Source organism: Scyliorhinus torazame, chromosome 5 (genome assembly GCF_047496885.1).
Source record: "Scyliorhinus torazame isolate Kashiwa2021f chromosome 5, sScyTor2.1, whole genome shotgun sequence".
NCBI lineage: Eukaryota > Metazoa > Chordata > Chondrichthyes > Carcharhiniformes > Scyliorhinidae > Scyliorhinus > Scyliorhinus torazame.
This window is the reverse complement of record NC_092711.1, coordinates 118,279,750-118,295,372: the sequence shown is the minus strand read 5'-3', so window position 1 is coordinate 118,295,372 and position 15,623 is coordinate 118,279,750. Positions and strand designations below refer to the sequence as shown.

The 15,623-nt window shown below is 44.5% G+C and overlaps 1 protein-coding gene and 1 long non-coding RNA gene across 3 annotated transcripts in view; one reads left to right on the top strand and one right to left on the bottom strand.

Moving 5' to 3' along the window:
* Positions 1 to 15,623, top strand: part of LOC140421697 (uncharacterized) — a 51,725-nt gene that overhangs the window by 2,338 nt on the left and 33,764 nt on the right. The window lies entirely within an intron of this gene.
* LOC140421731 (uncharacterized) lies at positions 8,412 to 15,360 on the bottom strand. Its single transcript, XR_011947046.1, has 2 exons — positions 14,948 to 15,360; positions 8,412 to 10,117 (listed from the first exon to the last, which is right to left on the bottom strand). It is a non-coding gene; the product is annotated as an uncharacterized lncRNA (long non-coding RNA).

The window sequence follows — 15,623 nt, the reverse complement described above, 5'->3', positions numbered from 1 at the left end:
CTGTTTGGAACCCCCCAAAGCATGCCACACTACCATGGAGATGAGCCCTGGTGGTTACATGGTTCTTTTGTTTAAATAATCTGGGTGTTCCTCACAGAAGAAAACAACACGGTATGAGGGGCAAGTTGTCAGAGGTGGACTGGGAAACTGATTGGTACAGGGAATGCCTAATATTTAAGGAATTATTACATATTTATCAGGGGGTCGGTTAGCTCAGTTGGCTGCACGGCTGGCTTGTGATGCAGAGCAAGGCCAACAGTGAGGATTCAACTTCCGTACTGGCTGAGTTTATTCATGAAGGCCCCGCCTTCGCAACCAGGCACCTCGCCTGAGGTGTGCTGACCCTCGGGTTAAATCACCTCCAGTCAGCTCTCTCTCTGTCAAAGGAGAGAGCAGCCTACGGTCCTCTGGGATTTTGTGACTTTTATTTCACATATATACAACAAATATAGATTCCTTTAAGGAACAAAAATCCAACAGGAAAAGTGATGGAACCGTGGCTAACAAGAAAAGTTAAAGATTCCATTAGATCCATTAAAATTCAGCCAAGGGGGACCAAGAAACTGATGAGAGCAAACTGGCGAGAAACATAAAAAACGACTGGAAAAGCTTCTCCAGGAATGTGAAAAGGAAAAGATTTGCAAAGACCAATGTGGGTCCATTCCAGGCAGAGACAGGAGAGTTTAGAATGGGGAGTAAGGAAATGGCAGAGAAACTAAACAATGTGTGTCTGACTTCACAGAGGAAGATACAGAAATTGTCCCCAAAACACCAGAGAACCAAGGGACTGGCAGAGATTAGTATTGGTGAAGAAGTCGTACTGGAGAAATTAATGGGCTTGAAAGTTAATAAAACCCCAAAAGCTGATGATCTACATCCCAGAGTGTTGAACGAGGTGGCTGTAGAGATCTCTATTCCTCATTCTAAATTCTCCTGACTCTATCTGGAACGGACAAACCTTTGTCTGAGCCAAACGTTTCCTTATTACGTAGCCACAGAAGCTTTTACAGTCCATTTTCATGTATTTTGCTAGTTCGCTTCTATTCTCCCTTTGTTTCTGTGTCTTGGTCGAAGAACTGAAGTAAATCCTCGGGAATGAATCATTCTGGACTGGTTCTGAAACAATTAAGTTTCAACTTCCAGGACAGAGTGACTATAATCTTGGAATGTGATTTTAAGTTATGTAAAAGGGAATAATTCTATTTTGTAGTTTACTGTGTAGGTTTCAGAGTTAAAGTAGCTTCTAGTTTGTTTGTTTGTTGTATTAAAAGTCATAAAACTTGAAGTCCCGTCGTGTGATCCTTTTAATTCGTTGACTGGGAATTTGATTTTTTATAAGATGTTGGTGACCTTTATGGGGGTCCAAATCCACAAGTTTTGTCTTCCTATTTGAGCCTCAGGCACCTTTCTGTGTCTATTGCTCGTGTCAGTGACAGCCAGGCGATGGAGCTGAGGGTGGAATTTAGCTGAGAATAACAGGGCTGTGCCCCAGTTGGGAAACTGCCATGGGCGTCGCGAATAGAGACAGGAAGGTGCTGGAGGACTGACTGGGAACTGCACTTCCAACCAATCAGGTTTCCCGGGGGGGGGGGGGGGGGGGGGGGGGAGTGACCGGGGCTGATGGTGGTGCGACCCCCAGGGTTCAGTGCCCTTGTGTCCAAGGCGAGGAGTCACGGGGACAGGGTATAGAGGAGCCGAGGTGAAACCATTTGGGACCAGAACATTGTGAACATCCTGTTACTCTGGTTGTCTTTGACCCTCAAGTAGTTTCTGTACTTTTTTTAACCATGTTGTTTCATCAATAAACTTTTGACAGGAAAATATTTGAATTTGTTGGACTTTTCTTGATTAAATTTGTTCACTTTCAGGAAAGTGGGTGAGAGGTTGACAGGCTCTTTAACAGAAAGTGAGTCCCTCTAAGGTAATTGGTAAAGGAGCCAGAGGGGTTGAGGAGATTTGATTTTTCTTTTGACATAGTGTTTGAAAATGGAGTTCAGGAAGTCAATTGTGACTGTCTAATTTATCACGGTTCTCTGAGGAAGTAACAAGGGATGTCAATAAAGGGGAACCTGTAGATGTGCTTTATCTGGATTTCCAGAAGGTATTTCCCATTGTGCCCCATCAAAGGTTATTACACAAAATAAGAGCTCATGGTTTGAGGGCAACATATCAGCATGGATAGAGGATTGGTTAGCGAACAGGAAGCAGCCAGTAGGTATAAATGGGTCATTTCTGGCTGGGTAAGATGTGACAAGTGGAATGTCACCAGGATCAGTGCTGGGCTCGGAACCATTTACAATCTGTATGAATGTGTTGGATGACGGGATTGAATGTATGGCAACTAAATTTTCTGATGCCTCAAAGACGGGTAGGAAAGTAATTTGTGAAGTGGATTTAAGAAGTCTGCAAAGGACTACAAATAGGTTAAGTGAGTGGGCAAAAACTGACAGATGGAGCCTAACTTTGGTAAATGTGAATTGTCCACTTTGTCAGGAAGTATTAAATAAAACAATCTTATTTAAATGGAGAGAGATTGCAGAACTCTTGAGGTACAGAGGGATTGGGGTGCCCGATCCCAAGTTAGTCTGCAGGTACAGCAAGTAATTAGGAAGCTCAATGGAATATTGTTGTTTATTGCAAAGGAAATCTAATATAAATTGAGGGAAGGATTTCTACCATTCAGTTACCAGCAGCACTTTGCGATTACTGGAACTCAGTAGAAATTTAAGTTAAAACTTCTCGGGTGCCAATAGGAATTGTTTTGTTTGTCTTCTATTGACTACAATTTGAAAATCATTTAAAAGGCAATTTGTAGACAATTTGAAGCTTTCAAAGAATCACAGACATTATCTTCTTGCTTTGGGAAACAGCTCGACAATGACTTTTAAAAGTCAAAGTCTGAAAATAAAATATGAAAAAGAGAGAGAGCGCTAATCTTCAGCTTCAAACCATTGAAACTAACAAACTACCCACAAATTCCTACCCTAATCTACAACTAAACCCAATCCCAACTAAAACTCAATGAGGCGGGCCGAAACTTCTGCAGTTATATTCTTTCATATCTGTCTTAAGTCATCTAATCACACCCCAATATAATCCTAATTGGTTTGGGTTAGACTCAAACACATTTGATTTGACGGCAAGCCGTCCATCTTCAATGTGTAACATTACTTCTATTTGTTGCGTCTCTGCATATTTGTGTATATTACACTGATTCAAAGTTGAAAACTTATGTTTTGAAAATGTTGACTGGGGCTTAATATTTACGCTTAAACAGCTATCTTTTACCTATATTAGGTGCATTAGAAATACCTGGCTTCGACAGTGATCTGGAAAGCAGCAGACACTTCATGATGTTCCAAGGGAAGTGGGGTCTGGTTGTGTAGATAAGTTCATAAGATATAGGAGCAGAATTAGGCCATTTGGCCGGTCGAGTCTGCTCCGCCATTCGATAATAGCTGATCTTATCCTGGCCGTAACTCCACCGTCCTTCCCATTCTCCATAACCCTTCAACTCATTACCTATTAAAAATCTGTCTAACTCCTCTTTAAATTTACTCACTGTCCCAGCATTCACCGCAGTCTGGGACAGTGAATTCCACAGATTCAGCCCTTTGGGAGAAATAGTTTCTCCTTAACTCAGTTTTAAGTTTGCTACCTCTTATCCTAAGGCTATGACCTCTTGTTCTCGAATGCCCCACAAGAGGAAACATTCACTCCACATCTACTTTATCCATACCTTTTATCATCTTGTGTAGCTAAATTTGATTTCAGGTTTTACACAGCACACAGGCAGCCTGAGGTTTCACCCTGGATAGAGAATCTCTGAAAGGTTCCATTGAAATCACTCAATGGGACTCAGAGAACCAACATTGTCTGCTTGGAGAGGAATGTTGGTGTTACAGCTGCTGAGAAGCAACACACAGATACCCAAACACAGAGGTCCAAACACACTTCCTCTCTCCCTTTCTTACACACACACAGGCACACAAATAGACATGACCACACAGGCACACACAGAGACAATTCCTGTCCTATCATGTGGCCAATGCAAACAAATATGTTTGAGAAATTCAAGTAAACATTATCCTCCAGGGACTGTGAGCAGTTTTGATGACCCATTTCCACTCCTTTCTCTGAATCTTGACTATATATTGAACAACATCTGGAACAGCAGCAATGACAAAACATTACCATTGAGCAGTCTCTTGCCAGCCTGGGTGAAGAGCCCTGGTGGGAGATAGTGTAAATTACAGAACAACATCCCTGGGTAATCACAGTCTCTTCTTCGTTCTTGGAATAATTTAAGATGCAAATTCCCCTCACATTGATGGTCCAGTTGATGAAGAGAATTCTAAGATAGGTTTCAAGGAGAAAGAATATAATGTTGTTTTGATTCTGTCATCTGAGACCATTTTCATTATTGTCCGAATGGCCGAGGATATGTGTTACACCATACCCAGCAGATACCATAGACGTTGTTAATATATTTTTTAATTATTTCATGGGATGTAGGCATCGCTGACAAGACCAGCATTTGTTGCCCATCCCTAATTGTACTTGAACTGAGTGTCTTGTTCAGCGACATCAAAGGGCAGTTTAGGGTCAGCCACATTGCTTCTCATCTGGAGTCACATGGAGGCCAGACCAGGCAAGGATGGCAGATTTCCTTCCATAAAGTACTGAGTGTACCAGATGCATTTTTGGAAAAAAATGTCATGACTACCTTTCAATTCCTGATTTTATCACTTTAATTTAAATTCTAGTGTCTGCTGGAGTGGGATTTGAAGCCATTTCCTCAGTCTGAGCTTCTGGATCACTCGTCCAGTGACATTACCACTGCACCAACATCTCCCCTAAACTATTTGTCAAGCAATTCCTGATGTCCATGTGCTGCTGCGCTTTTATTCCCATGAATTCTATTTTTAGATCTATAATGGACTTGCTGCCATCTTGAACAAACTGTTTTCACCACCCTGGCTCTGCTGTACAGTGCCTTGGTGAGGCCACACTTGGGAGTATTGTGTGCAGTAGAAGGATGTTCTTGCTCTCAAGGGAGTGCAATGAAGGTTTACCAGACTGATTCCAGGAATGGCCGGACTGTCATATGAGGAGAGATTGACGAGGTTGGGATTGTTCTCGCTGGAGTTCAGAAGAATGAGGGGGGATCTCATAGAGACTTATAAAATTCTAACAGGACTAGACTGGGCAGAATCAGGGAAGATGTCACCAATAATAGGTATGTCTAGAACCAGGGGTCACAGCCTGAGGATTCAGGGTAAACCATTTTGGACAGAGATAAGGAGACACTACTTCACACAAAGAGTGGTGAGTCTGTGGAAATGTTACCACAGGAAGTAGTTGATGCTAAAACTTTGAATATATTCAAGAGACGGCTGGGTATAGCACTTGGGGAGAATGGGATCAAAGGCTATGGGGAGAAAGCAGGATTAGGCTCTTGAGCTGAATCAGCCATGATTGTGATGAATGGCGGAGCAGGCTCGAAGGGCCCCAAGGCCTCTTCCTGCTCCTATCTTCTATGTATTATGTAATAGTCTTTGTGACATCATCAGAGTCCATTGTTTGTGAATAATCCACATCAGTAACAACAGGAAATCTTCATCAACCTGAGCACAGTATCTGGGCTGACACTCCAGTGTGACATTGAGGGACTGCTGTACTGTGAGACACTGTGTCCTTCAGATGGAGCTTGTGAAGATTCTCGCCACAATCTTCCAAACCTCCTGATGTAGTAGTGCTGCTGGAGGACTGACATTATAAATGTTACATCCCTGTTCAAAAACACAATTACAGCCAATTTGCTTAACATCAGTGGTGGGGAAAAGATGAAGAAAAATGTTCATGACAAAATCAACTGACACTTGGAAAAGTATGGATTCTTACCTCCAGCATTTTCTGTTTATCATTCTGAAAGCCTCCGTGGATCTAAATGTTAGGAGAGATATTCTGAAAGGATTGGGAAGCTGCGATTTGTCAATGAGAGTCACCAAATGTATGAGAACTGAAGGTACTCATGTATAAGGGTAAGAGTAGTCCTCGGGTGAAGGTGCTAAATTGGGAAAAGGCTAATTACTACAATATGAGACAGGAACTGAAGAATTTAGATTGGGAGTGGCTGTTTGAGGGTAAATCAACACATACGTAGATGAAAATCCTTCTGTTTCTTGTATCCATTATTTTCGTAGTTTCAGATGGAGTGCGGGAATATAAGACCATAAGAAATAGGAACATATACATAATAATAATAAATATCTGACATGTGGGACTCTTCCAAACATCAGTTGATTAGAATTCAGGACCGGCATGTTCCTGTGAGGATGAAGGATAAGTTTGGCATGTTTCGGCAACATTGGATTACGAAGGATATTGCGAGCCTAGTCAAAAAGAAAAAGGAAGCATTCATAAGGCCTGGAAAGGTGAGAACAGATGAAGCCCTTGAAGAATATAAAGAAAGTAGGAAGGAACTTGAGCAAGGAGGCTGAAAGGGGTCATGAAACTTTCTTCGAAAACAGGATTAAAGAGAATCCCAAAGCATTTTATACGTATATTAAGAGCAAGAGGGAAAGGGTTGTCCCACTCAAGGACAGAGGAGGGAATCTATACTTGGAGCCAGAGGAAATAACCAAGGTGCTGATGAGTACTTTGCATCAGGATTCACCAAAGGGAAGGCCTTGGTGGATGATGAGCCTTGGGGAGACTGTCTGGATAGTCTGGGTCATGTCGATATCAAAAAGGAGGTGTTGGCATCTTAAAAAGCATTAAGGTAGATAAGTTCCCAAGTTCTGATGAGATCTACCCCAGAATACTGAGGAAGGCAAGGGAGAAAATTGCTGGGGCCTGGACAGAAATATTTGTATCCTCATTGGGTACAGGTGAGGTCCCAGACGACTGGAGAATAGTCAATGTTGTTCCATTGTTTAAGAAGGCTAGCAAGGATAATCCAAGAAATTATAGGCTGGTGAGCCTTATGTCAGTGGAGGGAACTTATTGGAGAAGATTCTTAGGGACAGGATTTACTTACATTTGGAAACAAATGGACTTATTAATGGTAGGCTGCATGGTTTTATCAAGGGGGAGGCTGTGTCTCATTAACTTGATCGAGTTTTTTGAGGAAGTGACGGAGATGATTGAAGGAAGGAAGGGCAGTGGATGTTATCTATAGAGACTTCAGCAAAGCCTCTGACAAGTTCCCTCTTGGCAGACTGTACAAAAGGTGAAGTCACATGGGATCAGGCATGAGCTGGCAAGATGGATACAGAACTGGCTCAGTCATGGGTGCTTTTCCGAATGGAAGGATGTGACCAGTGATGTTTAGCAGGGATCAGTGATGAGACCTTTGCTGCTCATGGTATATATAAACGAATTGAAGGAAAATATAGGTCTGGTTTGAAAATTTGCAGACGACACAAAGATTAATGGAGTTGCGGATAGTGAAGAGGATTGCCAGAGGATACAGTACAATATAGATCGGTTGGAGACTTGGATGGAGAAATGGCAGATGGAGTGAAAAAATGCGAAGTAAGGCATTTTGGAAGGTTGAATACAGGTGGGAATTATACAGTAAAATGCTGAGGAGTATTGACAGGCAGAGAGATCTGTGTATCCAGGTCCACAGATCACTGAAAGTGGCAACGCAGGTGGATAAGTTAGTCAAGAAGGCATACAGCATGCTTGCCTTCATTGGTCGGACCATTGAGTATAAAAATTGGCAAGTCATGCTGCAGCTGTACAGAATCCTAGTTCGGCCACATTTGGAATATTGTGTGCAACTCTGGTCGCCACACTACCCGAAGGGTGTGGATGTTTTGGATGGGGTACAGATTTGGTTTACCAGGACATGGCCTGGTCTGGACGATATTAGCTATGAGGAGAGCTTGGATAAACTCAGATTGTTTTCACTGGAATGACGGAGGTTGAGAGACAGCCTGATCAAGTTTACAAAATTATGAGGGGCATAGACAGAGTGGATAGTCAGAAGCTTTTTCCCAGGGTGGAAAGGTCAATAACTAGGCAACTAGGTTTAAGGTTCAAGGGGAAAAGTGGAGAGGAGATGTGTGAGGCACGTTTTGTACACAGAGGCTGATGAGTGCCTGGAACTCGCTGCCGGAGGAAGTGGTGGAAGCAGGAAAGATAGCGACGATTAAGAGGCATCGTGAAGAATACATGAATAAGATGGGAATAGAGGGATACGGACCCTGGGTGTGCAAACGGTTTTAGTTTAGACGGGCAGCCTGATCGGCGCAGGCTCGGAGGGCCGAAGGGCCTGTTCCTGTGCTGTTCTTTGAAAGAGTCGATAGTTGGAAAGGAAATTAGATCCAGAAATGGAACAATCGGTGAGAGGACATCAATTAATCACCTCTTATCCTGGAGAAAACAAGGACTTGACACTCTTGTGTGTTTGAAACAACACTGATTTATTTAACAGGCATCAAGACATTAAACGCCAGCTAAGTTACAGAGATTATTAACATCAGAATGAAGATGGCTGAGAGAATCCTGATTGAGGTGTTCAAGATCCTGAGGGGTATAAACAGGGTAAGCAGTGAGAAACTGTTCCCTCTGAAGAGAAGATCAATAACGAGAGGACTCCGATTTACATTAATCGGGTGGACTGGATTCAACTGATCTCTCCACACATCTTCTCGACTGAGTAATACTACACTCCGTATGCTTCACCTGGTGACTGTGTCTATGTATTTATATTGTCCATTTATCGTATGTCCTAGGTTTTTTCATGTATGGAACGATCTGTCTGGACTGTACACAGAACAATAGTTTCCACTGTACCCAATACACATGACAATAAATCAAATCCTAAAAGGAGTAGAAGTGATGCGAGGAAAAGAGTTTTCACCCAGGGGTGGTTGGTGCCTGGAACAAACTTCCGGAGAGGGCGGAGGAAAAGAAAGAATGTGCCAGGTTATGGGACAAGGCAGTAGAGTGGCACTCTGCAGAATGTTCTTTCAGTGAGCCAGCACAGACTCAATGGGCCGAATGGCGTCCTTCTGTACTGTAAAGCTGATAGAATGAGTTCCTGAATTATGGGGAAAGATCACAGACAGCGGTTCGTAATAGAACACTGCAGGTCCGAGAATACAGCTGTAGATCCAGAATATTAAACCTGAGTCCAGTTACAGGGATGATTAACATCAGCGGAAACAAACCCCAACTCAGAATTAATGTGGCTCAGTCCTGGATGTGGTTAACAGCAATAACAGCAGAATCCACTCCCTGCAGTTACTCGTGAAGCCGCTGGTGTGTCACCAGGTGGGATGAGGTAGTGAATCCCTTCCCACACTCTGAGCAGGTGAATGGCCTCTCCCCAGTGTGAAGTCGCTGGTGAGCTTTAAGGCTGGATGAATGCCTGAAGCTCTTTCCACAGTCAGTACAGCTGAAAGGTCTCTCCTCAGTGTGAACCTGCTGATGTGTCACTAGGTTGGATGAATTGATGAATCGCTTCCCACACATGGAGCAAGTGAATGGCCTCTCCCCAGTGTGAACTCGCCTGTGTAATGTTGGGTTATACATCTGAATGAATGCCTTCCCACACACGGAGCAGGTGTAAGGTCTCTCCCCAGTGTGAACCCGCTGGTGCAATGTTAGGCAGGATGATTGAGTAAATTCCTTCCAACACACGGGGCAGGTGAAGGGTCTCTCCCCTGTGTGACTGCGTTGGTGAGTTTCCAACGTGGATGGGCAAGTGAATGCCTTCCCACAATCCCCACATATCCATGGTTTCTCCATGATATCCATGTTGTCATGTCTCTCCATGTTGGATGATCAGTTTAAGCCTCGCCCTCACACAGAACACGTGTACAGTTTCTCCACTGTGAATGGCGTGATGTGTTTTCAGGCTGTGTAACTGGTTGAAGCTCTTGCCACAGTCAGTTCACTGGAACACTCTCACTCGGGGGGTGTCTCAGTGCTTTTCCAGTCACACTGATGTTTGAAATATTTTCCCACAAACAGACACACATTTCTCCTTCCACATTCAAAGGCCGATGATATTCAGATCCTAATGAATCGAGTGACTGTCAAATTTTGACGTGATGTTTGGTTTGAGTTTCCCGTCTGAAAATCCTCCCCCCCTTATCGCCTGCAGATAGAATTTACAAAGGTCATCACTGTCAGTCCAGGATAGAAATTCAGAACAGATAATTTTAGTTTCTCTGGAACATTTTTTCCTCTCTTGTTCCCACAAAGCTGTAAATCCCCGTCGCAGACATTCTCCCTGGGCTGAATTCTAAATATCGTGTTACATTGCTTTCTGTATCCTTACAACCAATTTGAACAAATCTCTCCAGGACCTCATTCCTCCCTTTCTTTGGAATCTCCTCTAGCCCCACAACCCTCTAAGGTATCTGCACTGCTCTAATTCTGGCTTCTTGTGCTTTCCCCTTTTAATCTCTCCATCATTAACAAGCGGGCCTTCGGTTCCCTTGGCTCCAAGCTCTGACATTCCCCAACTTCTCTTTCTGTCTACTTCACTTTCCACTGTTAAGACACTTGTGTATTGTTGTAAAAAGAGACATGCTGTGGAAGATTTTCATCATGCACTCATCAGGACAGATTTGTCAAACTTTGTTTTATAATTTTCCTGTGATGTGTATTGGGATGGTTTATAAGTTGTTGTTGATTGTAACCCTGACCTGTTTTACAAAACCCATTGATTTCACAACAAACTCATTCTCTGATTCATTTTGTCCCCGAGGTCATTCATCCGGGTTTGACCCCTACAAAGATGGTGGCCGCTCATGCGTCCTATTCCTCTTTGCCCCTCATAGAGATGGCGGCCACACATGCGCCCTGCAGCTCACTGTCCTCTCTCACGATGGCGGATGTTAACTCGGGCCTGACAATCTTCGGAAGGCCCGAGGATTTTGCCTCGGAAACTGAGGGTTTTCTGGCCGGGTGTTTATAACAACTCGCAACCCATCTGCCGGCTCCATTTAAGTTGTTATTTCGGTCTTTGTAAAAATCTCCATTTTAAACCCGCTCGCTCGAGACCCTTACCGTCTGCCGCCAGGAACTGCGCATGTTCCAGCTGACAAACCAAGGCGCTGACATTGATTGTGGAGGGTTTGCGGATTCTCCTCCGTCCTGACGCTGACTCCGCTTCTCCGGGACAGAGACCCGTCTCTCTGTTCAGGTGATCGCGCAACAATCACCAGGCAGGAATGTTCCCTTCTAGTCGGGGAACACTTCAGCAGTCAAGGGCATTCAGCCTCTGATCTCCGGGTAAGCGTTCTCCAAGGCGGCCTTCAGGACCCGCGACAACGCAGAATCGCCGAGCAGAAACTTATAGCCAAGTTCCGCACACATGAGTGCGGCCTCAACCGGGACCTGGGATTCATGTCACATTACATTCATCCCCCACCATCTGGCCTGCAAAATCCTACCAACTGTCCTGGCTTGATACAATTCACACCTCTTTAACCTGGGGTTACCCCATCTCTGGATCTGTAAAGATTTAATCACCTGCTAATGCTCGCATTCCTAGCATTGTTTGGCATCTTTGAATTTGTCTATATATGTGTTTCTGGATCAGACCTCTTCATTCACCTGAGGAAGGAGCAGCGCTCCGAAAGCTAGTGACATCGAAACAAACCTGTTGGACTTTAACCTGGTGTTGTAAGACTTCGTACTCTGTTCAGGACCATCACTGTCACTGCGCGTGCGCACTGGGCATGCCCCAGCTTACAATGCTCGAGTGATTGACGGCAGCTCCCGGCCAATAGGAAGAGGGGGTGGGACTGGGGAACAGGGTGGATGAGAGAACAGAGGAAACCGACTGGATGGGGAGCAAACATTTCAACATTCGCCCCCGTAAACTGGCAGCATAATGCAGCAAGGCCGAAACAATTCAAGGACTCATTTAAAGGAACAACTGGACAGCCAGGGAATGTCACCATTAGAACAGTAAGAAGTCTTACAACACCAGGTTAAAGTCCAACAGGTTTGTTTCGAATCACTAGCTTTCGGAGTGCAGCTCCTTCCTCGGGTGAATGAAGAGGTAGGTTCCGGAAACATTTATATAGACAAAGTCTTGTCTGCGTGGATACTCCCCGTGGGCGTGGGTCTCTCCCCCACAACCCAACGATGTGCTGGGTAGGTGAATTGACCATCTAAATTGCCCCATAATTGGAAAAAAGAATTGGTTAACCAAATTTATTTAAAGAAAAGAAGAAAATGGAATCACACAGCACAGAAAAGGCCCTTCTGCCCATTGCATATGAATCGGTCAAAAACAACCATCCATTCTAATCCCATTTTTTGTTTTCTCTCATGTAACGTTATCTGATTAAAGGTGAAGAAGGGGCATTTAAAGAATGAGACACAAAAACTGTCGCTCTGTTCAATATGAAACTACACCCATTGTTTGGCTTCACCAAGAAGGTCGCTGCTGCACAAGCCATGGAATCATAGACTCATAGAATTTACAGAGCACAAGGAGGCCATTCGGCCCAATGAATCTGTACTGGGTCTTTGAAAGAGCACCCTACCTGAACCCACACCTCCACCCTATCCCCGTAACCCCACCAAAACCGAACCTTTTTTGGACACTAAGGACAATTTAGCTTAGTGAATCCACCTAACCAGCACATCTTTGGACTGTGGAAGGAAACCGGAGCACCCGGAGGAAACACATGCAGACACGGGGAGAACGTGCAGGCTCCACACCGACAGTGGAACCCGTGAGCTGTGAAGCAACTGTGCTAACCACTGTGCTACCTGCTGCCCGATGGAGCAGGACTAGGAAACCCTATCCCAAGATTGGTTCAAAATTAGCTTGGAGGAAGTGTTGAACTGAGGATGTAAATTACAGGGGTGCTGGCAATAATCTCCCGGTCTTTCCTGGAGCTGCTGGCCGACTGGAGAATTGCACAGCTTATGTACTTAGAACATAAGAACTAGGAGCAGGAGTAGGCCATATGGCCCCTCGAGCCTGCTCCTCCATTCAATGAGATCATGGCTGATCTTTTGTGGACTCAGCTGCACTTTCCGGCCCGAACACCATAACCCTTAATCCCTTTATTTTTCAAAAAACTATCTATCTTTATCTTAAAAACATTTAATGAAGGAGCCTCAACTGCTTCACTGGGCAAGGAATTCCATAGATTCACAACCCTTTGGGTGAAGAAGTTCCTCCTAAACTCAGTCCTAAATCTACTTCCCCTTATTTTGAGGGTATGCCCCCTAGTTCTGCTTTCACCCGCCAGTGGAAACAACCTGCCCGCATCTATCCTATCTATTCCCTTCATAATTTTATATGTTTCTATAAGATCCCCCCTCATCCTTCTAAATTCCAATGAGTACAGTCCCAGTCTACTCAACCTCTCCTCGTAATCCAACCCCTTCAGCTCTGGGATTAACCTAGTGAATCTCCTCTGCACACCCTCCAGCGCCAGTACGTCCTGTCTCAGATAAGGAGACCAAAACTGAACACAATACTCCAGGTGTGGCCTCACTAACACCTTATACAATTGCAGCATAACCTCCCTAGTCTTAAACTCCATTCCTCTAGCAGTGAAGGACAAAATTTAATTGCCTTCTTAAATCACCTGTTGCACCTGTAAACCAACTTTTTGTATCTCATGCACGAGCACACCCAGGTCTCTCTGCTCAGCAGCATGTTTTAATACTTTATTTAAATAATAATCCTTTTTGTTGTTATTCCTACCATAATGGATAACCTCACATTTGTCAACATTGTATTCCATCTGCCAGACCCTAGCCCATTCACTTAGCCTATCCAAATCCCTCTGCAGACTTCCGTTATCCTCTGCACTTTTTGCTTTACCACTCACCTTAGTGTCGTCTGCAAACTTGGACACATTGCCCTTGGTCCCCAACTCCAAATCATCTATGTAAATGTGGGGGTGGGGGGAGGGGGTTGGCTTTGCCAAGCCTGTTGAATGACTACTGGGCAATTACTAGGAAATGGGTGTGGGAGGTTGGGTCAGTCTGGGGACTGGATAAGATGCTGTTTGAGGGCACTGTTGTTGGTGTTCATGCTGTTCTCGCTGGTCCATACTCCATAAGAGCAGTGGTGGTATCTGCGTTGAGGGTTTGGAACCAGTGCAGGCAACAGTTCGGACTGAAAGGCATGTCACTGTGGATGATAATATGTGAAAACCATAGGTTTGCGCTGGCAGGGCTGGACCCGAGGTTCGCATGTGGTGGCAGGTTGGGGATAGAGTACTTCAGGGACTTGTTTCTGGGAGAAATGTTTGCAGGCCTGGAGGAGCTTGAGGAGTTGTATCACTTGCCTAAGGGAAACAGTTTTTGATTATAAATTTAGAGTACCCATTATAAATCTAGAGTACCTAGTGTGCAGGATATGGGGGCGACGAACCATGTGCATATGTTTTCGGTGTGACTGAAGTTGACGGGTTTTTGGATGAAATGTCTGAAATTTTGGGAGCAAGAGTGGCTACAAAGGCTTCCAGTCAATAAACAAGTAAATTCCAACATTCTCAGCCATGATTTCCTTCATCCTGTGGTCATCCCGATCTCTGTAATCTCCACCACCCGCACAATCCTCCAAAATATGTGTTCATCTAATTCCGGCCCCTTCAGTATTCCCGATAATAATCACTCCACCATTGATGGCCGTTCTTTCAGTTGCCTGGGACCCTTGCTTTGGAATTTCCACCTTAAACCTTTCCATCTAATTTACTTTTTCCTTTACGATGCTCCTTACCTCCTACCTCGTTGACCAATGTTTAGGTCCCTTGCCCTAATATCTCCTTTTGTGCTCGGTGTCAAATGTTGCCATGTAACATCTCTCTGAAATGCACTGGAACGTTGCATTGCATCAAAAGTGTGTTATAAATAGAAATTAATGTCATTGATTTGGACGTATATAATAATAATAATCACTGTTTCTTCGTCATCACTGGGTGAATGACCTGTAATTCCTTACCTGACAGTATTGTGGGAGCACCTTCACCACATAGAGTTCAGTGGTTCAAGGTCAAAAATCATCTTCCCCACACGCAACTGGCAATATATTATTTTATCCACGCGGAGACGCACAAAGTAAACATTTCAAGGTTTGAAGAATTACCAAATTTGATTGTCAGAAGCAAAGGACAAATGGACTGCAGTGCAGGATAGAAATTGCCCCCATTCTCTCCTCCTGCTCCATGATCAATGAAGTAAGTTAAAGATAATTTCTCCTGAACAAATCCATTGCTGCATTTCCTTCCTGAAGCCACATTTGTCCACTGGGGCCCGGGACCGGGAGAAAGCGGCAGCTGCCGTTGTGTTGGGTGTTGAGTGTTGAGGCGGTGCGGCTAGTTTGTTATTGTGGGTGTTGAGGCCTCCACTGGGTGTTTGTGAAGCCTCCCCTCCCACCCACTGCCCCGAACGCTGCCTCCGCTTATCCGCCCCCTTCCCATCTGAAAATGAGACAAACAAGAGCTTGTCCCTCGACATGTGCCGCACTGCGCATGCTCCAGGTCACAATGCCCGGGGAGTGATTGACGGACCAATAGGGAGAGGGGGCGGGATTGGAAGACCAAGCGGGAGCGGCTGGACCTCCAACCAATCGGAGTTGATGAGGGGTGGGGCCATGGTTTGACTGAAGCATGCGCAGT